We start from the raw sequence: 22,407 nt of genomic DNA, 5'->3' as shown, positions 1-22,407 counted from the left end.
CATTTTCGCACACATGTGACATGCTTGGGCGAATGCGGGTGCAAACCAGTGACGCCATTCTCAACAAGACGAAAATTTCCGTTTTAAGAATACTGAGTTTTCGCGACGACCGCTGCTTACTGTGGCTATCGGTTCACCTCGCACTGACGCTGGGACTGCAGAAAGCCGTCGCTGATATCGTGAGTACACAGATGTGCTCGAAAGTGTTGGACAGAGCGAACATTTCATTTTCTTTTTAAGAATCGCAATTTCAATCATTCGAGTGCGGCAAAAGCAGTGGTGCAGCGTTTCTTTTCTTAAGATCTCGCAGCTGCTTGTAGGTATGTCCATCGTTTTAAGACGACAGAAAACTAGCGTCAGCGGTGCGTCAGTGGGAAGTCGGTGAAGTCGCCATTGGAGCCATAAGCCAGTAATTACGAAATGCGAATCACTCGCACACCACGCAGCTGTACGATAATGCTCGTGCGTGGGCCCGCATAGCTGAGTCGGTAGAGCGTTAGGTTTTCCACCAAACGGTCCTGGGTTCAAGTCCCTGTCTAGGCGAAAATTAATACACTTTCTTAACGGCTAATGGAAACCCTACAGGAAAGAGCGAGGCAACGCCGTCTTCTGCCATCAGATTGCGTCTAAGGATGGCGGTTTCACTTGTCGGGAGTCGCTTCCGCCACCGGCAGTCGTGGCCGAGTGGTTAAGGCGTCTGACTTGAAATCAGATTCCCTCTGGGAGCGTAGGTTCGAGTCCTGCCGACTGCGCAAATTTTCTCGCTCTCAAAGGGCGGACGTTCAGCTGCATCCTAGCAGTTGTGTCACTACTAAACACGTGGGTCACCAGCAATGTGCAGTGTTATTTGATCCAGGGCGCAGCGTTACAGTCGCGCCCAGAAGCCGCAGCTCATCTCCTCGTCTCACAGCCGTCCACCAGGTGTTAGTACAAGTGGTGCCTCACTGGGCAGTGCAGATGTGTCCAGTTTAGCTTGCAGACGATGACGTGTAGCAATTTATGAGCTAACGCAAGTTGAATGTTTTACCGTGTGTATCTGCTAGATACTGCCTCTCATATGGTGGAGAGGCTCACTCCTTCTTGTGTCTCGTTCTCTGCACACGAGTTGCCCCTGGCTTCGATATAGCACGGGTTTTCTAGCGTCAGCGTGGCGTCACGTCAAGTCAGCGAAGTCAATATTACACGAATCGAGTCGACATGTTTGCTTGTTACGATGACGGAAGCAGAAGAAATGTGTGTGGAACTTCACTGCATTGGCTGCTCGCCTTTCAGCGTCCCTGTGTCTTATCAGACGAAGGTGACTGTGAAATTGGCAACGAGGCAGAGGTTAACGAACACATGCGAATGGCGGCTTTCAACGTCGGCCGAAATAGCTCAGTTGGGAGAGCGTTAGACTGAAGATCTAAAGGTCCCTGGTTCGATCCCGGGTTTCGGCAGGTATTCGTTTTGATGCGACGCCAATGGAATTACCCTGCGTTTGTGATAATGCAACTACCGCTGGCAACAAAAATGACTCTCTCCTGTAGCTGTTGTGGTTGTCTAGTGCATGCCATAAGAGGAACTCACTAGACAACTAACTCCCTTAGAAGCAAAAGAATTAAAAATATCCTACCGACTGCATTCCTTTTTCTGTGTCAGGTGGTGAAGAACGTCTTCAACGGAATCGTGAAATGAGCGAAAACGTGGAAAACATTGCATTCGAAATGCTTGTGAATTTTCCAATTGCCCAGTGATTGTCGACAAAACACGTAAATTCTCTGCTCCAACGTATGAGACGTAACAACTGGTGCAATTTGTTGTTGCATCGTGTGCCAGCAGTCTTCGATAGTGTGTTACGAGCTTAGCGCGATAGGCTTGTAGGCAGCATTTAGGCGACGTTTTATTAGTAACGGCCCCATGCAGCGATTGCACAACAGTAAAGGACATGAGTCAATGTATAGTTGTGCATCGTGTGAGGTTTTGCAGGCTCGTGTGAGCCCGGATAGCTCAGTCGGTAGAGCATTAGGCTTTTAACCTAAGGGTCCAGGGTTCAAGTCCCTGTCCGGGCGGAAATTTTAATACTTTGGTAGCGATTCGTCTGGTAGCGGTGGAAACGCTACGGAAAATAATGCAGCTACGCCGTTTTCTGACACCACAGTGCTTGAAACGGTAGCAGTTGTATGTGTCGGGAGAGCACCGCGCTAACGGCAGTCGTGGCCGAGTGGTTAAGGCGTCTGACTCGAAATCAGATTCCCCCTGGGAGCGTAGGTTCGAATCCTACCGGCTGCGTGCGGTTTTACGTAAAGAGGAGCAAACATTTTCGCACACATGTGACATGCTTGGGCGAATGCGGGTGCAAACCAGTGACGCCATTCTCAACAAGACGAAAATTTCCGTTTTAAGAATACTGAGTTTTCGCGACGACCGCTGCTTACTGTGGCTATCGGTTCACCTCGCACTGACGCTGGGACTGCAGAAAGCCGTCGCTGATATCGTGAGTACACAGATGTGCTCGAAAGTGTTGGACAGAGCGAACATTTCATTTTCTTTTTAAGAATCGCAATTTCAATCATTCGAGTGCGGCAAAAGCAGTGGTGCAGCGTTTCTTTTCTTAAGATCTCGCAGCTGCTTGTAGGTATGTCCATCGTTTTAAGACGACAGAAAACTAGCGTCAGCGGTGCGTCAGTGGGAAGTCGGTGAAGTCGCCATTGGAGCCATAAGCCAGTAATTACGAAATGCGAATCACTCGCACACCACGCAGCTGTACGATAATGCTCGTGCGTGGGCCCGCATAGCTGAGTCGGTAGAGCGTTAGGTTTTCCACCAAACGGTCCTGGGTTCAAGTCCCTGTCTAGGCGAAAATTAATACACTTTCTTAACGGCTAATGGAAACCCTACAGGAAAGAGCGAGGCAACGCCGTCTTCTGCCATCAGATTGCGTCTAAGGATGGCGGTTTCACTTGTCGGGAGTCGCTTCCGCCACCGGCAGTCGTGGCCGAGTGGTTAAGGCGTCTGACTTGAAATCAGATTCCCTCTGGGAGCGTAGGTTCGAGTCCTGCCGACTGCGCAAATTTTCTCGCTCTCAAAGGGCGGACGTTCAGCTGCATCCTAGCAGTTGTGTCACTACTAAACACGTGGGTCACCAGCAATGTGCAGTGTTATTTGATCCAGGGCGCAGCGTTACAGTCGCGCCCAGAAGCCGCAGCTCATCTCCTCGTCTCACAGCCGTCCACCAGGTGTTAGTACAAGTGGTGCCTCACTGGGCAGTGCAGATGTGTCCAGTTTAGCTTGCAGACGATGACGTGTAGCAATTTATGAGCTAACGCAAGTTGAATGTTTTACCGTGTGTATCTGCTAGATACTGCCTCTCATATGGTGGAGAGGCTCACTCCTTCTTGTGTCTCGTTCTCTGCACACGAGTTGCCCCTGGCTTCGATATAGCACGGGTTTTCTAGCGTCAGCGTGGCGTCACGTCAAGTCAGCGAAGTCAATATTACACGAATCGAGTCGACATGTTTGCTTGTTACGATGACGGAAGCAGAAGAAATGTGTGTGGAACTTCACTGCATTGGCTGCTCGCCTTTCAGCGTCCCTGTGTCTTATCAGACGAAGGTGACTGTGAAATTGGCAACGAGGCAGAGGTTAACGAACACATGCGAATGGCGGCTTTCAACGTCGGCCGAAATAGCTCAGTTGGGAGAGCGTTAGACTGAAGATCTAAAGGTCCCTGGTTCGATCCCGGGTTTCGGCAGGTATTCGTTTTGATGCGACGCCAATGGAATTACCCTGCGTTTGTGATAATGCAACTACCGCTGGCAACAAAAATGACTCTCTCCTGTAGCTGTTGTGGTTGTCTAGTGCATGCCATAAGAGGAACTCACTAGACAACTAACTCCCTTAGAAGCAAAAGAATTAAAAATATCCTACCGACTGCATTCCTTTTTCTGTGTCAGGTGGTGAAGAACGTCTTCAACGGAATCGTGAAATGAGCGAAAACGTGGAAAACATTGCATTCGAAATGCTTGTGAATTTTCCAATTGCCCAGTGATTGTCGACAAAACACGTAAATTCTCTGCTCCAACGTATGAGACGTAACAACTGGTGCAATTTGTTGTTGCATCGTGTGCCAGCAGTCTTCGATAGTGTGTTACGAGCTTAGCGCGATAGGCTTGTAGGCAGCATTTAGGCGACGTTTTATTAGTAACGGCCCCATGCAGCGATTGCACAACAGTAAAGGACATGAGTCAATGTATAGTTGTGCATCGTGTGAGGTTTTGCAGGCTCGTGTGAGCCCGGATAGCTCAGTCGGTAGAGCATTAGGCTTTTAACCTAAGGGTCCAGGGTTCAAGTCCCTGTCCGGGCGGAAATTTTAATACTTTGGTAGCGATTCGTCTGGTAGCGGTGGAAACGCTACGGAAAATAATGCAGCTACGCCGTTTTCTGACACCACAGTGCTTGAAACGGTAGCAGTTGTATGTGTCGGGAGAGCACCGCGCTAACGGCAGTCGTGGCCGAGTGGTTAAGGCGTCTGACTCGAAATCAGATTCCCCCTGGGAGCGTAGGTTCGAATCCTACCGGCTGCGTGCGGTTTTACGTAAAGAGGAGCAAACATTTTCGCACACATGTGACATGCTTGGGCGAATGCGGGTGCAAACCAGTGACGCCATTCTCAACAAGACGAAAATTTCCGTTTTAAGAATACTGAGTTTTCGCGACGACCGCTGCTTACTGTGGCTATCGGTTCACCTCGCACTGACGCTGGGACTGCAGAAAGCCGTCGCTGATATCGTGAGTACACAGATGTGCTCGAAAGTGTTGGACAGAGCGAACATTTCATTTTCTTTTTAAGAATCGCAATTTCAATCATTCGAGTGCGGCAAAAGCAGTGGTGCAGCGTTTCTTTTCTTAAGATCTCGCAGCTGCTTGTAGGTATGTCCATCGTTTTAAGACGACAGAAAACTAGCGTCAGCGGTGCGTCAGTGGGAAGTCGGTGAAGTCGCCATTGGAGCCATAAGCCAGTAATTACGAAATGCGAATCACTCGCACACCACGCAGCTGTACGATAATGCTCGTGCGTGGGCCCGCATAGCTGAGTCGGTAGAGCGTTAGGTTTTCAACCAAAGGGTCCTGGGCTCAAGTCCCTGTCTGGGCGAAAATTAGTACACTTTCGTAACGGCTAATGGAAACCCTACAGCAAAGAGTGAGGCCACGCCGTTTTCTGCCATCAGATTGCTTCTAAAGATGGCGGCTTCACTTGTCGGGAGTCGCTTCCGCCACCGGCAGTCGTGGCCGAGTGGTTAAGGCGTCTGACTTGAAATCAGATTCCCTCTGGGAGCGTAGGTTCGAGTCCTGCCGACTGCGAAAATTTTCTCGCTCTCAAAAGGCGGACGTTGAGCTGCATCCTAGCAGTTGCGTCACTACTAAACACGTGGGTCACCAGCAATGTGCAGTGTTATTTGATCGAGGGCGCAGCGTTACAGTCGCCCCCAGAAGCCGCAGCTCATCTCCTAGTCTCACAGCCGTCCACCAGGTGTTAGTACAAGTGTCGCCTCACTGGGCAGTGCAGATGTGTCCATTTTAGCTTGCAGACGATGACGTGTAGCAATTTATGAGCTAACGCAAGTCGAATGTTTTACCGTGTGTATCTGCTAGATACTGCCTCTCATATGGTGGAGAGGCTCACTCCTTCTTGTGTCTCGTTCTCTGCACACGAGTTGCCCCTGGCATCGATATAGCACGGGTTATCGAGTCGACATGTTTGCTTGTTACGATGACGGAAGCTGAAGAAATGTGTGTGGAACTTCACTGCATCGGCTGCTCGCCCTTCAGCGTCCCTGTGTCTTATCAGACGAAGGTGACTGTGAAATTGGCAACGAGGCAGAAGTGAACGAAGACATGCAAATGGCAACCTTCGACGTCAGCCGAAATAGCTCAGTTGGGAGAGCGTTAGACTGAAGATCTAAAGGTCCCTGGTTCGATCCCGGGTTTCGGCAGGTACTCGTTTTGATGCGACGCCAATGGAATTACTCTGCGTGTGTGATAATGCAACTACCGCTGACAACAAAAATGACTCTCTCCTGTAGCTGTTCTGGTTGTCAATTGCATGCCATAAGAGGAACTTACTAGACAACTAACACCCTTAGAAGCAAAAGAATTAAAAATATCCTACCGACTGCATTCCTTTTTCTGTGTCAGGTGGTGAAGAACGTCTTCAACGGAACCGTGAAATGAGCGAAAGCGTGGGAAACATTGCATTCGAAATGCTTGTGAATTTTCCAATTGCCCAGTGAGTGTCGACAAAACACGTAAATTCTCTGCTCCAACGTATGAGACGTAACAACTGGTACAATTTGTTGTTGCATCGTGTGTCAGCAGTCTTCGATAGTGTGTTACGGGCTTAGCGCGATAAGTTTGTAGACAGCATTTAGGCGACGTTTTATTAGTAACGGCCCCATGCAGCGATTGCACAACAGTAAAGGACATGAGTCAATGTATAGTTGTGCATCGTGGGAGGTTTTGCAGCCTTGTGTGAGCCCGGATAGCTCAGTCGGTAGAGCATTAGGCTTTTAACCTAAGGGTCCAGGGTTCAAGTCCCTGTCCGGGCGGAAATTTTAATACTTTGGTAGCGATTCGTCTGGTAGCGGTGGAAACGCTACGGAAAATAATGCAGCTACGCCGTTTTCTGACACCACAGTGTTTTAAACGGTAGCAGTTGCATGTGTCGAGAGAACACCGCGCTAACGGCAGTCGTGGCCGAGTGGTTAAGGCGTCTGACTCGAAATCAGATTCCCCCTGGGAGCGTAGGTTCGAATCCTACCGGCTGCGTGCGGTTTTACGTAAAGAGGAGCAAACATTTTCGCACACATGTGACATGCTTGGGCGAATGCGGGTGCAAACCAGTGACGCCATTCTCAACAAGACGAAAATTTCCGTTTTAAGAATACTGAGTTTTCGCGACGACCGCTGCTTACTGTGGCTATCGGTTCACCTCGCACTGACGCTGGGACTGCAGAAAGCCGTCGCTGATATCGTGAGTACACAGATGTGCTCGAAAGTGTTGGACAGAGCGAACATTTCATTTTCTTTTTAAGAATCGCAATTTCAATCATTCGAGTGCGGCAAAAGCAGTGGTGCAGCGTTTCTTTTCTTAAGATCTCGCAGCTGCTTGTAGGTATGTCCATCGTTTTAAGACGACAGAAAACTAGCGTCAGCGGTGCGTCAGTGGGAAGTCGGTGAAGTCGCCATTGGAGCCATAAGCCAGTAATTACGAAATGCGAATCACTCGCACACCACGCAGCTGTACGATAATGCTCGTGCGTGGGCCCGCATAGCTGAGTCGGTAGAGCGTTAGGTTTTCCACCAAACGGTCCTGGGTTCAAGTCCCTGTCTAGGCGAAAATTAATACACTTTCTTAACGGCTAATGGAAACCCTACAGGAAAGAGCGAGGCAACGCCGTCTTCTGCCATCAGATTGCGTCTAAGGATGGCGGTTTCACTTGTCGGGAGTCGCTTCCGCCACCGGCAGTCGTGGCCGAGTGGTTAAGGCGTCTGACTTGAAATCAGATTCCCTCTGGGAGCGTAGGTTCGAGTCCTGCCGACTGCGCAAATTTTCTCGCTCTCAAAGGGCGGACGTTCAGCTGCATCCTAGCAGTTGTGTCACTACTAAACACGTGGGTCACCAGCAATGTGCAGTGTTATTTGATCCAGGGCGCAGCGTTACAGTCGCGCCCAGAAGCCGCAGCTCATCTCCTCGTCTCACAGCCGTCCACCAGGTGTTAGTACAAGTGGTGCCTCACTGGGCAGTGCAGATGTGTCCAGTTTAGCTTGCAGACGATGACGTGTAGCAATTTATGAGCTAACGCAAGTTGAATGTTTTACCGTGTGTATCTGCTAGATACTGCCTCTCATATGGTGGAGAGGCTCACTCCTTCTTGTGTCTCGTTCTCTGCACACGAGTTGCCCCTGGCTTCGATATAGCACGGGTTTTCTAGCGTCAGCGTGGCGTCACGTCAAGTCAGCGAAGTCAATATTACACGAATCGAGTCGACATGTTTGCTTGTTACGATGACGGAAGCAGAAGAAATGTGTGTGGAACTTCACTGCATTGGCTGCTCGCCTTTCAGCGTCCCTGTGTCTTATCAGACGAAGGTGACTGTGAAATTGGCAACGAGGCAGAGGTTAACGAACACATGCGAATGGCGGCTTTCAACGTCGGCCGAAATAGCTCAGTTGGGAGAGCGTTAGACTGAAGATCTAAAGGTCCCTGGTTCGATCCCGGGTTTCGGCAGGTATTCGTTTTGATGCGACGCCAATGGAATTACCCTGCGTTTGTGATAATGCAACTACCGCTGGCAACAAAAATGACTCTCTCCTGTAGCTGTTGTGGTTGTCTAGTGCATGCCATAAGAGGAACTCACTAGACAACTAACTCCCTTAGAAGCAAAAGAATTAAAAATATCCTACCGACTGCATTCCTTTTTCTGTGTCAGGTGGTGAAGAACGTCTTCAACGGAATCGTGAAATGAGCGAAAACGTGGAAAACATTGCATTCGAAATGCTTGTGAATTTTCCAATTGCCCAGTGATTGTCGACAAAACACGTAAATTCTCTGCTCCAACGTATGAGACGTAACAACTGGTGCAATTTGTTGTTGCATCGTGTGCCAGCAGTCTTCGATAGTGTGTTACGAGCTTAGCGCGATAGGCTTGTAGGCAGCATTTAGGCGACGTTTTATTAGTAACGGCCCCATGCAGCGATTGCACAACAGTAAAGGACATGAGTCAATGTATAGTTGTGCATCGTGTGAGGTTTTGCAGGCTCGTGTGAGCCCGGATAGCTCAGTCGGTAGAGCATTAGGCTTTTAACCTAAGGGTCCAGGGTTCAAGTCCCTGTCCGGGCGGAAATTTTAATACTTTGGTAGCGATTCGTCTGGTAGCGGTGGAAACGCTACGGAAAATAATGCAGCTACGCCGTTTTCTGACACCACAGTGCTTGAAACGGTAGCAGTTGTATGTGTCGGGAGAGCACCGCGCTAACGGCAGTCGTGGCCGAGTGGTTAAGGCGTCTGACTCGAAATCAGATTCCCCCTGGGAGCGTAGGTTCGAATCCTACCGGCTGCGTGCGGTTTTACGTAAAGAGGAGCAAACATTTTCGCACACATGTGACATGCTTGGGCGAATGCGGGTGCAAACCAGTGACGCCATTCTCAACAAGACGAAAATTTCCGTTTTAAGAATACTGAGTTTTCGCGACGACCGCTGCTTACTGTGGCTATCGGTTCACCTCGCACTGACGCTGGGACTGCAGAAAGCCGTCGCTGATATCGTGAGTACACAGATGTGCTCGAAAGTGTTGGACAGAGCGAACATTTCATTTTCTTTTTAAGAATCGCAATTTCAATCATTCGAGTGCGGCAAAAGCAGTGGTGCAGCGTTTCTTTTCTTAAGATCTCGCAGCTGCTTGTAGGTATGTCCATCGTTTTAAGACGACAGAAAACTAGCGTCAGCGGTGCGTCAGTGGGAAGTCGGTGAAGTCGCCATTGGAGCCATAAGCCAGTAATTACGAAATGCGAATCACTCGCACACCACGCAGCTGTACGATAATGCTCGTGCGTGGGCCCGCATAGCTGAGTCGGTAGAGCGTTAGGTTTTCCACCAAACGGTCCTGGGTTCAAGTCCCTGTCTAGGCGAAAATTAATACACTTTCTTAACGGCTAATGGAAACCCTACAGGAAAGAGCGAGGCAACGCCGTCTTCTGCCATCAGATTGCGTCTAAGGATGGCGGTTTCACTTGTCGGGAGTCGCTTCCGCCACCGGCAGTCGTGGCCGAGTGGTTAAGGCGTCTGACTTGAAATCAGATTCCCTCTGGGAGCGTAGGTTCGAGTCCTGCCGACTGCGCAAATTTTCTCGCTCTCAAAGGGCGGACGTTCAGCTGCATCCTAGCAGTTGTGTCACTACTAAACACGTGGGTCACCAGCAATGTGCAGTGTTATTTGATCCAGGGCGCAGCGTTACAGTCGCGCCCAGAAGCCGCAGCTCATCTCCTCGTCTCACAGCCGTCCACCAGGTGTTAGTACAAGTGGTGCCTCACTGGGCAGTGCAGATGTGTCCAGTTTAGCTTGCAGACGATGACGTGTAGCAATTTATGAGCTAACGCAAGTTGAATGTTTTACCGTGTGTATCTGCTAGATACTGCCTCTCATATGGTGGAGAGGCTCACTCCTTCTTGTGTCTCGTTCTCTGCACACGAGTTGCCCCTGGCTTCGATATAGCACGGGTTTTCTAGCGTCAGCGTGGCGTCACGTCAAGTCAGCGAAGTCAATATTACACGAATCGAGTCGACATGTTTGCTTGTTACGATGACGGAAGCAGAAGAAATGTGTGTGGAACTTCACTGCATTGGCTGCTCGCCTTTCAGCGTCCCTGTGTCTTATCAGACGAAGGTGACTGTGAAATTGGCAACGAGGCAGAGGTTAACGAACACATGCGAATGGCGGCTTTCAACGTCGGCCGAAATAGCTCAGTTGGGAGAGCGTTAGACTGAAGATCTAAAGGTCCCTGGTTCGATCCCGGGTTTCGGCAGGTATTCGTTTTGATGCGACGCCAATGGAATTACCCTGCGTTTGTGATAATGCAACTACCGCTGGCAACAAAAATGACTCTCTCCTGTAGCTGTTGTGGTTGTCTAGTGCATGCCATAAGAGGAACTCACTAGACAACTAACTCCCTTAGAAGCAAAAGAATTAAAAATATCCTACCGACTGCATTCCTTTTTCTGTGTCAGGTGGTGAAGAACGTCTTCAACGGAATCGTGAAATGAGCGAAAACGTGGAAAACATTGCATTCGAAATGCTTGTGAATTTTCCAATTGCCCAGTGATTGTCGACAAAACACGTAAATTCTCTGCTCCAACGTATGAGACGTAACAACTGGTGCAATTTGTTGTTGCATCGTGTGCCAGCAGTCTTCGATAGTGTGTTACGAGCTTAGCGCGATAGGCTTGTAGGCAGCATTTAGGCGACGTTTTATTAGTAACGGCCCCATGCAGCGATTGCACAACAGTAAAGGACATGAGTCAATGTATAGTTGTGCATCGTGTGAGGTTTTGCAGGCTCGTGTGAGCCCGGATAGCTCAGTCGGTAGAGCATTAGGCTTTTAACCTAAGGGTCCAGGGTTCAAGTCCCTGTCCGGGCGGAAATTTTAATACTTTGGTAGCGATTCGTCTGGTAGCGGTGGAAACGCTACGGAAAATAATGCAGCTACGCCGTTTTCTGACACCACAGTGCTTGAAACGGTAGCAGTTGTATGTGTCGGGAGAGCACCGCGCTAACGGCAGTCGTGGCCGAGTGGTTAAGGCGTCTGACTCGAAATCAGATTCCCCCTGGGAGCGTAGGTTCGAATCCTACCGGCTGCGTGCGGTTTTACGTAAAGAGGAGCAAACATTTTCGCACACATGTGACATGCTTGGGCGAATGCGGGTGCAAACCAGTGACGCCATTCTCAACAAGACGAAAATTTCCGTTTTAAGAATACTGAGTTTTCGCGACGACCGCTGCTTACTGTGGCTATCGGTTCACCTCGCACTGACGCTGGGACTGCAGAAAGCCGTCGCTGATATCGTGAGTACACAGATGTGCTCGAAAGTGTTGGACAGAGCGAACATTTCATTTTCTTTTTAAGAATCGCAATTTCAATCATTCGAGTGCGGCAAAAGCAGTGGTGCAGCGTTTCTTTTCTTAAGATCTCGCAGCTGCTTGTAGGTATGTCCATCGTTTTAAGACGACAGAAAACTAGCGTCAGCGGTGCGTCAGTGGGAAGTCGGTGAAGTCGCCATTGGAGCCATAAGCCAGTAATTACGAAATGCGAATCACTCGCACACCACGCAGCTGTACGATAATGCTCGTGCGTGGGCCCGCATAGCTGAGTCGGTAGAGCGTTAGGTTTTCAACCAAAGGGTCCTGGGCTCAAGTCCCTGTCTGGGCGAAAATTAGTACACTTTCGTAACGGCTAATGGAAACCCTACAGCAAAGAGTGAGGCCACGCCGTTTTCTGCCATCAGATTGCTTCTAAAGATGGCGGCTTCACTTGTCGGGAGTCGCTTCCGCCACCGGCAGTCGTGGCCGAGTGGTTAAGGCGTCTGACTTGAAATCAGATTCCCTGTGGGAGCGTAGGTTCGAGTCCTGCCGACTGCGAAAATTTTCTCGCTCTCAAAAGGCGGACGTTGAGCTGCATCCTAGCAGTTGCGTCACTACTAAACACGTGGGTCACCAGCAATGTGCAGTGTTATTTGATCGAGGGCGCAGCGTTACAGTCGCCCCCAGAAGCCGCAGCTCATCTCCTAGTCTCACAGCCGTCCACCAGGTGTTAGTACAAGTGTCGCCTCACTGGGCAGTGCAGATGTGTCCATTTTAGCTTGCAGACGATGACGTGTAGCAATTTATGAGCTAACGCAAGTCGAATGTTTTACCGTGTGTATCTGCTAGATACTGCCTCTCATATGGTGGAGAGGCTCACTCCTTCTTGTGTCTCGTTCTCTGCACACGAGTTGCCCCTGGCATCGATATAGCACGGGTTATCGAGTCGACATGTTTGCTTGTTACGATGACGGAAGCTGAAGAAATGTGTGTGGAACTTCACTGCATCGGCTGCTCGCCCTTCAGCGTCCCTGTGTCTTATCAGACGAAGGTGACTGTGAAATTGGCAACGAGGCATAAGTGAACGAAGACATGCAAATGGCAACCTTCGACGTCAGCCGAAATAGCTCAGTTGGGAGAGCGTTAGACTGAAGATCTAAAGGTCCCTGGTTCGATCCCGGGTTTCGGCAGGTACTCGTTTTGATGCGACGCCAATGGAATTACTCTGCGTGTGTGATAATGCAACTACCGCTGACAACAAAAATGACTCTCTCCTGTAGCTGTTCTGGTTGTCAATTGCATGCCATAAGAGGAACTTACTAGACAACTAACTCCCTTAGAAGCAAAAGAATTAAAAATATCCTACCGACTGCATTCCTTTTTCTGTGTCAGGTGGTGAAGAACGTCTTCAACGGAACCGTGAAATGAGCGAAAGCGTGGGAAACATTGCATTCGAAATGCTTGTGAATTTTCCAATTGCCCAGTGAGTGTCGACAAAACACGTAAATTCTCTGCTCCAACGTATGAGACGTAACAACTGGTACAATTTGTTGTTGCATCGTGTGTCAGCAGTCTTCGATAGTGTGTTACGGGCTTAGCGCGATAAGTTTGTAGACAGCATTTAGGCGACGTTTTATTAGTAACGGCCCCATGCAGCGATTGCACAACAGTAAAGGAAATGAGTCAATGTATAGTTGTGCATCGTGGGAGGTTTTGCAGCCTTGTGTGAGCCCGGATAGCTCAGTCGGTAGAGCATTAGGCTTTTAACCTAAGGGTCCAGGGTTCAAGTCCCTGTCCGGGCGGAAATTTTAATACTTTGGTAGCGATTCGTCTGGTAGCGTTGGAAACGCTACGGAAAATAATGCAGCTACGCCGTTTTCTGACACCACAGTGTTTTAAACGGTAGCAGTTGCATGTGTCGAGAGAACACCGCGCTAACGGCAGTCGTGGCCGAGTGGTTAAGGCGTCTGACTCGAAATCAGATTCCCTCTGGGAGCGTAGGTTCGAATCCTACCGGCTGCGTGCGATTTTGCGTAAAGAGGAGCAAACGTTTTCGCACACATGTGACATGCGTGGGCGAATGCGGGTGCAACCAGTGATGCCATTCTCAACAAGACGAAAATTTACGTTTTAAGAATACTGAGTTTTCGCGACGACAGCTACTTACTGTGCCTTTCGGTTCACCTCGCACTGACGCTGGGACTGCAGAAAGCCGTCGCTGAGATGGTGAGTACACAGATGTGCTCGAAAGTGTTGGACAGAGCGGACATTTCATTTTCTTTTTAAGAATCGCAATTTCAATCATTCGAGTGCGGCAAAAGCAGTGGTGCAGCGTTTTTTTTTTCTTTTCTTAAGATCTCGCAGCTGCTTGGAGGTATGTCCATCGTTTTAAGACGACAGAAAACTAGCGTCAGCGGTGCGTCAGTGGGAAGTCGGTGAAGTCGCCATTGGAGCCATAAGTCAGTAATTACGACATGCGAAACACTCGCACACCACGCAGCTGTACGATAATGCTCGTGCGTGGGCCCGCATAGCTGAGTCGGTAGAGCGTTAGGTTTTCAACCAAAGGGTCCTGGGCTCAAGTCCCTGTCTGGGCGAAAATTAGTACACTTTCGTAACGGCTAATGGAAACCCTACAGCAAAGAGTGAGGCCACGCCGTTTTCTGCCATCAGATTGCTTCTAAAGATGGCGGCTTCACTTGTCGGGAGTCGCTTCCGCCACCGGCAGTCGTGGCCGAGTGGTTAAGGCGTCTGACTTGAAATCAGATTCCCTCTGGGAGCGTAGGTTCGAGTCCTGCCGACTGCGAAAATTTTCTCGCTCTCAAAAGGCGGACGTTGAGCTGCATCCTAGCAGTTGCGTCACTACTAAACACGTGGGTCACCAGCAATGTGCAGTGTTATTTGATCGAGGGCGCAGCGTTACAGTCGCCCCCAGAAGCCGCAGCTCATCTCCTAGTCTCACAGCCGTCCACCAGGTGTTAGTACAAGTGTCGCCTCACTGGGCAGTGCAGATGTGTCCATTTTAGCTTGCAGACGATGACGTGTAGCAATTTATGAGCTAACGCAAGTCGAATGTTTTACCGTGTGTATCTGCTAGATACTGCCTCTCATATGGTGGAGAGGCTCACTCCTTCTTGTGTCTCGTTCTCTGCACACGAGTTGCCCCTGGCATCGATATAGCACGGGTTATCGAGTCGACATGTTTGCTTGTTACGATGACGGAAGCTGAAGAAATGTGTGTGGAACTTCACTGCATCGGCTGCTCGCCCTTCAGCGTCCCTGTGTCTTATCAGACGAAGGTGACTGTGAAATTGGCAACGAGGCAGAAGTGAACGAAGACATGCAAATGGCAACCTTCGACGTCAGCCGAAATAGCTCAGTTGGGAGAGCGTTAGACTGAAGATCTAAAGGTCCCTGGTTCGATCCCGGGTTTCGGCAGGTACACGTTTTGATGCGACGCCAATGGAATTACTCTGCGTGTGTGATAATGCAACTACCGCTGACAACAAAAATGACTCTCTCCTGTAGCTGTTCTGGTTGTCAATTGCATGCCATAAGAGGAACTTACTAGACAACTAACACCCTTAGAAGCAAAAGAATTAAAAATATCCTACCGACTGCATTCCTTTTTCTGTGTCAGGTGGTGAAGAACGTCTTCAACGGAACCGTGAAATGAGCGAAAGCGTGGGAAACATTGCATTCGAAATGCTTGTGAATTTTCCAATTGCCCAGTGAGTGTCGACAAAACACGTAAATTCTCTGCTCCAACGTATGAGACGTAACAACTGGTACAATTTGTTGTTGCATCGTGTGTCAGCAGTCTTCGATAGTGTGTTACGGGCTTAGCGCGATAAGTTTGTAGACAGCATTTAGGCGACGTTTTATTAGTAACGGCCCCATGCAGCGATTGCACAACAGTAAAGGACATGAGTCAATGTATAGTTGTGCATCGTGGGAGGTTTTGCAGCCTTGTGTGAGCCCGGATAGCTCAGTCGGTAGAGCATTAGGCTTTTAACCTAAGGGTCCAGGGTTCAAGTCCCTGTCCGGGTGGAAATTTTAATACTTTGGTAGCGATTCGTCTGGTAGCGGTGGAAACGCTACGGAAAATAATGCAGCTACGCCGTTTTCTGACACCACAGTGTTTTAAACGGTAGCAGTTGCATGTGTCGAGAGAACACCGCGCTAACGGCAGTCGTGGCCGAGTGGTTAAGGCGTCTGACTCGAAATCAGATTCCCTCTGGGAGCGTAGGTTCGAATCCTACCGGCTGCGTGCGATTTTGCGTAAAGAGGAGCAAACGTTTTCGCACACATGTGACATGCGTGGGCGAATGCGGGTGCAACCAGTGATGCCATTCTCAACAAGACGAAAATTTACGTTTTAAGAATACTGAGTTTTCGCGACGACAGCTACTTACTGTGCCTTTCGGTTCACCTCGCACTGACGCTGGGACTGCAGAAAGCCGTCGCTGAGATGGTGAGTACACAGATGTGCTCGAAAGTGTTGGACAGAGCGGACATTTCATTTTCTTTTTAAGAATCGCAATTTCAATCATTCGAGTGCGGCAAAAGCAGTGGTGCAGCGTTTTTTTTTTTCTTTTCTTAAGATCTCGCAGCTGCTTGGAGGTATGTCCATCGTTTTAAGACGACAGAAAACTAGCGTCAGCGGTGCGTCAGTGGGAAGTCGGTGAAGTCGCCATTGGAGCCATAAGTCAGTAATTACGACATGCGAAACACTCGCACACCACGCAGCTGTACGATAATGCTCGTGCGTGGGCCCGCATAGCTGAGTCGGTAGAGCGTTAGGTTTTCAACCAAAGGGTCCTGGGCTCAAGTCCCTGTCTGGGCGAAAATTAGTACACTTTCGTAACGGCTAATGGAAACCCTACAGCAAAGAGTGAGGCCACGCCGTTTTCTGCCATCAGATTGCTTCTAAAGATGGCGGCTTCACTTGTCGGGAGTCGCTTCCGCCACCGGCAGTCGTGGCCGAGTGGTTAAGGCGTCTGACTTGAAATCAGATTCCCTCTGGGAGCGTAGGTTCGAGTCCTGCCGACTGCGAAAATTTTCTCGCTCTCAAAAGGCGGACGTTGAGCTGCATCCTAGCAGTTGCGTCACTACTAAACACGTGGGTCACCAGCAATGTGCAGTGTTATTTGATCGAGGGCGCAGCGTTACAGTCGCCCCCAGAAGCCGCAGCTCATCTCCTAGTCTCACAGCCGTCCACCAGGTGTTAGTACAAGTGTCGCCTCACTGGGCAGTGCAGATGTGTCCATTTTAGCTTGCAGACGATGACGTGTAGCAATTTATGAGCTAACGCAAGTCGAATGTTTTACCGTGTGTATCTGCTAGATACTGCCTCTCATATGGTGGAGAGGCTCACTCCTTCTTGTGTCTCGTTCTCTGCACACGAGTTGCCCCTGGCATCGATATAGCACGGGTTATCGAGTCGACATGTTTGCTTGTTACGATGACGGAAGCTGAAGAAATGTGTGTGGAACTTCACTGCATCGGCTGCTCGCCCTTCAGCGTCCCTGTGTCTTATCAGACGAAGGTGACTGTGAAATTGGCAACGAGGCAGAAGTGAACGAAGACATGCAAATGGCAACCTTCGACGTCAGCCGAAATAGCTCAGTTGGGAGAGCGTTAGACTGAAGATCTAAAGGTCCCTGGTTCGATCCCGGGTTTCGGCAGGTACTCGTTTTGATGCGACGCCAATGGAATTACTCTGCGTGTGTGATAATGCAACTACCGCTGACAACAAAAATGACTCTCTCCTGTAGCTGTTCTGGTTGTCAATTGCATGCCATAAGAGGAACTTACTAGACAACTAACTCCCTTAGAAGCAAAAGAATTAAAAATATCCTACCGACTGCATTCCTTTTTCTGTGTCAGGTGGTGAAGAACGTCTTCAACGGAACCGTGAAATGAGCGAAAGCGTGGGAAACATTGCATTCGAAATGCTTGTGAATTTTCCAATTGCCCAGTGAGTGTCGACAAAACACGTAAATTCTCTGCTCCAACGTATGAGACGTAACAACTGGTACAATTTGTTGTTGCATCGTGTGTCAGCAGTCTTCGATAGTGTGTTACGGGCTTAGCGCGATAAGTTTGTAGACAGCATTTAGGCGACGTTTTATTAGTAACGGCCCCATGCAGCGATTGCACAACAGTAAAGGACATGAGTCAATGTATAGTTGTGCATCGTGGGAGGTTTTGCAGCCTTGTGTGAGCCCGGATAGCTCAGTCGGTAGAGCATTAGGCTTTTAACCTAAGGGTCCAGGGTTCAAGTCCCTGTCCGGGCGGAAATTTTAATACTTTGGTAGCGATTCGTCTGGTAGCGTTGGAAACGCTACGGAAAATAATGCAGCTACGCCGTTTTCTGACACCACAGTGTTTTAAACGGTAGCAGTTGCATGTGTCGAGAGAACACCGCGCTAACGGCAGTCGTGGCCGAGTGGTCAGTCGCGGCCGAGCCGCCTTAGCGGTCGGACGCAGCAGCGCAGTGTGCTCGGCGTTTACGCTCGCGTGTGTTTACATTGTGCGTTTTGTGAGTTGTTAGTATTCGTGCATAATGGAGTCTCAATTAAGGAAGTACACTTTAAAGTTCAGCTTTAGTTTCGATGTCGTACGTCCTAAGGTTTACGAGTTTGATGATTGGTTTCGTGACACGTTTAAAGTACCTGCAGAAGATTGCCTTGGCATGGGATATGACTTTTTGAGCAACGTTTTCTACGTTAAATTTAAGAACGACGACATCTGCCAGAGGATTATGGCCAGTACGAACGGGGTCGCCGAATACAAGACCAGCAATGGCGAGGTGAGTCGTGTTGCCATTACTTACGCCAGATTAGGACTTCGTGCAGTTAAAGTGCACTTGCCTACCTTTGAACTTGACTTTCAGTACATCAAGGAGGCCCTATCCAAGTACGGTACCGTGTACTCAGTCACCGCTGACCGTTGGGGTGGCAATATGTACTATAAAGTTGACAACGGGGTCAGAACTGTCAGGATTGACTTAGAAACTCACATTCCGTCTTTCGTTCATATGTGCGGTTTTAAAGCTCTAGTTGTTTATGAAGGGCAACCTCGCACATGCTCTGTTTGTAACATGTTCGGCCACCTCAGAGCTCAATGTCCGCGCAGGAAACCTGTGCAGTTGCCGGCCGAGACAGGGCCGGACGGGCAGCCGCATGCACAGTACGCCACCGTAGCCAGCCGCTTGTTTACCGGTGCCGGCCTTTTCGCGAGCTCTGCTGATGCCGCGATGTACAGTGCCGCGCACGACACATCTGCCGTCACACATTCCGGTGACGTAGAAATGTCCGACGCTCCGGCAGGTCATAATATCAACATGAAATCACCCACCATTCCTGAACAAAGTTCTGTCGAGGGCGAAGCTGCAAAGGAATCTATCCCTCCCACAAATGTAGATGAACCCGCAGCGGCGAAAGAAGACACTTCCCAGTCGGACAACATCCGCTCCGTCGCCGACATTCCTTCAAATGACCCTTGGCATTCCGACCTGCCTGCTGCAACTGTCACTGTTCTTGCAGATTCCCCTGATAGCCAATTACGTACCAACCTACCGCATGCAGCTTCCGGTTCCCGGAAAGCTAAAAAAGCAGATTGCGATGCACCAAAAGATGCCAAACGCAGGGTGTCACCTGATAAAAAGAAACCTCGCGTTGCTCGCGACGGTGCTACACAGACTGCACAACAGTTGAAGCCCGTGGCGCAACAGGTGGCTGCAAAATTAAAAACCAGCCAATCTGCTGCTCCAGATTCGCCCCCACCCGACGGAGTAGAACCTATGGAATCTGACGACAGCCGGCAACAGCCTCCGGGACCTTCGTGGGGTTCGGACGATGAGACAGACCGCAATGAGGGCCCCTTATAGGTGTTTGTACTGCTGTAGTGGTGTATGTATGTGTATGCATAGAGGTGATCGTATTTTCCAGCTGCGCAATTTCTGCCTCAATGACTGAAATCTTTACATATAATGTGACGACCATTAACATGAACAGAATCCAGACCGATGTAAAACTTCGAGCGTTTACCGACTTCATCCGCCGAACGAACGTGGACATTGGGCTATTACAGGAAGTTTGCGTGGAACCGACAGTAGCTGGTTTTACTACCATAGTAAATATTAGCAAAGAAGACCATACTGGGACCGCAATTTTATTACGAGATGGCATCCCCCACTCAAATGTAGTACGGCTCATTAATGGCAGAGGCATCGCATGTATAGTTAACGGTATTAAGATTGTCAACTTATATGCACCATCCGGCAGCAACCGCCGACAGGAACGGTCCTCTTTTTATAAAAACGATCTCCCCTTTTTAATTGGTGGACATGCTGAGAACTGTATTTTAGGCGGAGATTTTAACTGCGTTCTTTCACCCAAGGATCAAACGCCCAACTTTAATAAGTGCACAGAGCTCGACTGTCTTGTGCAAGGACTGAAACTACTAGACGGCTGGGAACAAATACACGGCGATCGAGTAGCATACACGCACATTACCAGTAATTCTGCCAGCAGGATCGACCGGATTTATGTCTCCCCCGCTCTTGGTCGTAGGGTAGCCAACAGTGATATCGCTCCCGTCAGCTTTTCAGACCATAGCGTCCACCAGTGCTATGTCAACCTCCAACGCCCACAAGTAACTCGTGGAAGGGGTTTTTGGAAACTGAATGTTGGTCTGTTGCAAGACAGAGAGCTGGACGAAGAGATAACACGGGTGTGGGAGCAACTACAGCGCACGCAAACCAGGTATAGGTCTATCACCGAATGGTGGCTCCATAGTGCAAAACCTAAACTTCGGACAACGATTAAACGCTATGCGTATCAGAAGTCGTACTGGCATAGGCAGACAATAGAATTTTATTTTTCTGGTCTTCGGGAATTATACCACTGCGCTGACATCACAGCCGTTGACACCTACTGCCGCATCAAGAAATATAAAGCTAAGATTATGACCCTCTATCGCCAGCAAATGGAAGTCACCATACGTAGGTCACAGCCCAAGGACATCGCGGCGGATGAGACGGCTTCCCTATACCACACCTTACGAACTCTGCGGCGAGAGAAAGCCAAGCTAATTGAAGAAGTAGAAGATGAAGCAGGAACTGTCTTTACTAAACAACGGGACATTGCCTTGCATATATACCGCCACTTCAGTGACCTGTATAATAGACAAGAGGTTGACGACGCACTCTGCGACGAAGTCCTCAGGGACATCCCTTCTGTCTTATTACACGAGGACATTGAAACTATAGAGGCGGCTTTCAGTGCAGAAGACTTAAAACAGGCGGTCTTCAGCGCTGCAAAACGGAAATCCCCTGGCCCCGACGGTCTCGGCGCAGAATTTTATCAGCACTATTGGGACATCCTGGCTCCAACGTTTCTCCAAATAGCTAATGAGATGTGGAGACTTGATTCTGTTCCAAACGAATTGAGGGAAGGCTTTATTGTACTTTTGCCAAAACCAGGCACCAGTCGGAAGATCCAAGGTCTCAGACCGATTACGCTACTCAACTCGGACTTTAAAATCATAACGAGGGCAGTGAAGCAGCGCATGCAACTGGTACTGAACAAACTCCTTGGAAACCATCAATATGGAGCGGTCCCTGGCCGAAGCATAATATCAGCTGCCTGCAATCTCAGGGAAGTGATATGCACATTAGCGCACACTCAAGAGCCTGGGGCGTTGCTTTTTCTCGATTTTGAAAAAGCGTATGACCGCATCAGTCACGAATACCTGACTAAGGCACTGCTGAAGATGGGTTTTGGCTGCCGTTTCGTCACTCTGCTACATCGATTAATTTCCAACGCCACGTCTCGTGTAATTGTCAATGGTCACTTAACGGACGCAATAACGATCAGACGGTCAATCCGACAAGGCTGCCCGTTATCGATGGCGTTGTATGCCATCGCTGTCGAGCCTCTGCTTATGACCATAAATCAGAGGTCCAGAGGAATCCCCATTGGCATGCAGAAGATGGCATGTATTGCTTACGCTGATGACGTCTGCTTAGGTGTAACTTCAGAGGCTAATCTCCTGGAGATAGGACACATTGTCAACACCTTCAATGCGGTCACCGGCGCGAAGCTCAACAAAAGGAAGACGACTTTGCTACACGTCGGGTGCGGCATCGGCGATGTCACCCATATCGATTGGTGTGCAACGAAAGACCAACACAAATCTCTTGGCGCTTATTGGTGTGCGGTCCCTGATGTTATGGCCACCAAAAACTGGACAGATATGTTGCACAAGATTCGAGCAACAACCTGTATTTATTCTGATAGGGAACTGGATCTCTTGCAGAAAGTTCATACAGTTCGCATATCTATAGCGAGCCGTATGTATTATTTAGCTCAAATTTTACCGGTTTCCGATCACCTCGCAGCCAGTATACAAAAAGCATTCTGTTGGTACGTGCTACGGAGACATATATTTAAAGTCAGCTTTGAAACATTAACTCTACCATTGTCGAGAGGGGGACTTGGTCTCATTAGTACCAAACACAAATGCCGGACATTATTAATTAACCGCATGCAGAAAATTGTTAAGCAAGACACATCGAGTTTTACGAGGACCCTCCTCTCAAGCTGGAGGCCATGCAGTCTAAGTCCACCTATAAATGAGGCCACGATACCGATGACCTTTCGCCACATTCGAGTATATTACAGTGAATTTAGTTACATACGTTCCGCAGAGGGCATCCATCCACCGTATACCAACACCAAGATATACAGCTTCCTTACAACCGACGGCAGAACCAACAAAATAACCC

General features: G+C 49.2%; 31 non-coding genes across 31 annotated transcripts; all 31 read left to right on the top strand.

Annotated features, from left to right (window-relative positions):
• The first annotated feature begins 670 nt into the window (after positions 1-670).
• Trnas-uga (transfer RNA serine (anticodon UGA)) lies at positions 671-752 on the top strand. Its single transcript has one exon. It is a non-coding gene; the product is annotated as a tRNA-Ser (tRNA).
• A 611-nt stretch (positions 753-1,363) lies between these two features.
• Positions 1,364-1,436, top strand: Trnaf-gaa (transfer RNA phenylalanine (anticodon GAA)). The gene has a single exon. It is a non-coding gene; the product is annotated as a tRNA-Phe (tRNA).
• A 539-nt stretch (positions 1,437-1,975) lies between these two features.
• Trnak-uuu (transfer RNA lysine (anticodon UUU)) lies at positions 1,976-2,048 on the top strand. The gene has a single exon. It is a non-coding gene; the product is annotated as a tRNA-Lys (tRNA).
• A 138-nt stretch (positions 2,049-2,186) lies between these two features.
• Trnas-cga (transfer RNA serine (anticodon CGA)) lies at positions 2,187-2,268 on the top strand. Its single transcript has one exon. It is a non-coding gene; the product is annotated as a tRNA-Ser (tRNA).
• A 696-nt stretch (positions 2,269-2,964) lies between these two features.
• Positions 2,965-3,046, top strand: Trnas-uga (transfer RNA serine (anticodon UGA)). Its single transcript has one exon. It is a non-coding gene; the product is annotated as a tRNA-Ser (tRNA).
• A 611-nt stretch (positions 3,047-3,657) lies between these two features.
• Positions 3,658-3,730, top strand: Trnaf-gaa (transfer RNA phenylalanine (anticodon GAA)). Its single transcript has one exon. It is a non-coding gene; the product is annotated as a tRNA-Phe (tRNA).
• Positions 3,731-4,269: 539 nt separating this feature from the next.
• Positions 4,270-4,342, top strand: Trnak-uuu (transfer RNA lysine (anticodon UUU)). The gene has a single exon. It is a non-coding gene; the product is annotated as a tRNA-Lys (tRNA).
• A 138-nt stretch (positions 4,343-4,480) lies between these two features.
• Trnas-cga (transfer RNA serine (anticodon CGA)) lies at positions 4,481-4,562 on the top strand. The gene has a single exon. It is a non-coding gene; the product is annotated as a tRNA-Ser (tRNA).
• Positions 4,563-5,258: 696 nt separating this feature from the next.
• Trnas-uga (transfer RNA serine (anticodon UGA)) lies at positions 5,259-5,340 on the top strand. The gene has a single exon. It is a non-coding gene; the product is annotated as a tRNA-Ser (tRNA).
• Positions 5,341-5,899: 559 nt separating this feature from the next.
• On the top strand, positions 5,900-5,972 carry Trnaf-gaa (transfer RNA phenylalanine (anticodon GAA)). The gene has a single exon. It is a non-coding gene; the product is annotated as a tRNA-Phe (tRNA).
• A 539-nt stretch (positions 5,973-6,511) lies between these two features.
• Positions 6,512-6,584, top strand: Trnak-uuu (transfer RNA lysine (anticodon UUU)). Its single transcript has one exon. It is a non-coding gene; the product is annotated as a tRNA-Lys (tRNA).
• A 138-nt stretch (positions 6,585-6,722) lies between these two features.
• Trnas-cga (transfer RNA serine (anticodon CGA)) lies at positions 6,723-6,804 on the top strand. The gene has a single exon. It is a non-coding gene; the product is annotated as a tRNA-Ser (tRNA).
• A 696-nt stretch (positions 6,805-7,500) lies between these two features.
• On the top strand, positions 7,501-7,582 carry Trnas-uga (transfer RNA serine (anticodon UGA)). Its single transcript has one exon. It is a non-coding gene; the product is annotated as a tRNA-Ser (tRNA).
• A 611-nt stretch (positions 7,583-8,193) lies between these two features.
• On the top strand, positions 8,194-8,266 carry Trnaf-gaa (transfer RNA phenylalanine (anticodon GAA)). Its single transcript has one exon. It is a non-coding gene; the product is annotated as a tRNA-Phe (tRNA).
• A 539-nt stretch (positions 8,267-8,805) lies between these two features.
• Positions 8,806-8,878, top strand: Trnak-uuu (transfer RNA lysine (anticodon UUU)). The gene has a single exon. It is a non-coding gene; the product is annotated as a tRNA-Lys (tRNA).
• Positions 8,879-9,016: 138 nt separating this feature from the next.
• Positions 9,017-9,098, top strand: Trnas-cga (transfer RNA serine (anticodon CGA)). Its single transcript has one exon. It is a non-coding gene; the product is annotated as a tRNA-Ser (tRNA).
• A 696-nt stretch (positions 9,099-9,794) lies between these two features.
• Trnas-uga (transfer RNA serine (anticodon UGA)) lies at positions 9,795-9,876 on the top strand. Its single transcript has one exon. It is a non-coding gene; the product is annotated as a tRNA-Ser (tRNA).
• Positions 9,877-10,487: 611 nt separating this feature from the next.
• Positions 10,488-10,560, top strand: Trnaf-gaa (transfer RNA phenylalanine (anticodon GAA)). Its single transcript has one exon. It is a non-coding gene; the product is annotated as a tRNA-Phe (tRNA).
• A 539-nt stretch (positions 10,561-11,099) lies between these two features.
• Positions 11,100-11,172, top strand: Trnak-uuu (transfer RNA lysine (anticodon UUU)). The gene has a single exon. It is a non-coding gene; the product is annotated as a tRNA-Lys (tRNA).
• A 138-nt stretch (positions 11,173-11,310) lies between these two features.
• Trnas-cga (transfer RNA serine (anticodon CGA)) lies at positions 11,311-11,392 on the top strand. Its single transcript has one exon. It is a non-coding gene; the product is annotated as a tRNA-Ser (tRNA).
• Positions 11,393-12,088: 696 nt separating this feature from the next.
• Trnas-uga (transfer RNA serine (anticodon UGA)) lies at positions 12,089-12,170 on the top strand. Its single transcript has one exon. It is a non-coding gene; the product is annotated as a tRNA-Ser (tRNA).
• Positions 12,171-12,729: 559 nt separating this feature from the next.
• On the top strand, positions 12,730-12,802 carry Trnaf-gaa (transfer RNA phenylalanine (anticodon GAA)). Its single transcript has one exon. It is a non-coding gene; the product is annotated as a tRNA-Phe (tRNA).
• Positions 12,803-13,341: 539 nt separating this feature from the next.
• Positions 13,342-13,414, top strand: Trnak-uuu (transfer RNA lysine (anticodon UUU)). Its single transcript has one exon. It is a non-coding gene; the product is annotated as a tRNA-Lys (tRNA).
• Positions 13,415-13,552: 138 nt separating this feature from the next.
• Trnas-cga (transfer RNA serine (anticodon CGA)) lies at positions 13,553-13,634 on the top strand. The gene has a single exon. It is a non-coding gene; the product is annotated as a tRNA-Ser (tRNA).
• A 702-nt stretch (positions 13,635-14,336) lies between these two features.
• Trnas-uga (transfer RNA serine (anticodon UGA)) lies at positions 14,337-14,418 on the top strand. Its single transcript has one exon. It is a non-coding gene; the product is annotated as a tRNA-Ser (tRNA).
• A 559-nt stretch (positions 14,419-14,977) lies between these two features.
• Trnaf-gaa (transfer RNA phenylalanine (anticodon GAA)) lies at positions 14,978-15,050 on the top strand. Its single transcript has one exon. It is a non-coding gene; the product is annotated as a tRNA-Phe (tRNA).
• Positions 15,051-15,589: 539 nt separating this feature from the next.
• Trnak-uuu (transfer RNA lysine (anticodon UUU)) lies at positions 15,590-15,662 on the top strand. The gene has a single exon. It is a non-coding gene; the product is annotated as a tRNA-Lys (tRNA).
• Positions 15,663-15,800: 138 nt separating this feature from the next.
• Positions 15,801-15,882, top strand: Trnas-cga (transfer RNA serine (anticodon CGA)). Its single transcript has one exon. It is a non-coding gene; the product is annotated as a tRNA-Ser (tRNA).
• Positions 15,883-16,585: 703 nt separating this feature from the next.
• Trnas-uga (transfer RNA serine (anticodon UGA)) lies at positions 16,586-16,667 on the top strand. The gene has a single exon. It is a non-coding gene; the product is annotated as a tRNA-Ser (tRNA).
• Positions 16,668-17,226: 559 nt separating this feature from the next.
• Trnaf-gaa (transfer RNA phenylalanine (anticodon GAA)) lies at positions 17,227-17,299 on the top strand. Its single transcript has one exon. It is a non-coding gene; the product is annotated as a tRNA-Phe (tRNA).
• Positions 17,300-17,838: 539 nt separating this feature from the next.
• On the top strand, positions 17,839-17,911 carry Trnak-uuu (transfer RNA lysine (anticodon UUU)). Its single transcript has one exon. It is a non-coding gene; the product is annotated as a tRNA-Lys (tRNA).
• The last annotated feature ends 4,496 nt before the right edge of the window (positions 17,912-22,407 follow it).

Source organism: Schistocerca cancellata, unplaced genomic scaffold (genome assembly GCF_023864275.1).
Source record: "Schistocerca cancellata isolate TAMUIC-IGC-003103 unplaced genomic scaffold, iqSchCanc2.1 HiC_scaffold_691, whole genome shotgun sequence".
NCBI classification, from domain to species: Eukaryota; Metazoa; Arthropoda; class Insecta; order Orthoptera; family Acrididae; genus Schistocerca; species Schistocerca cancellata.
Note: the sequence above shows the minus strand (reverse complement) of the source record. Positions and strands in the feature narration are given on the sequence as shown.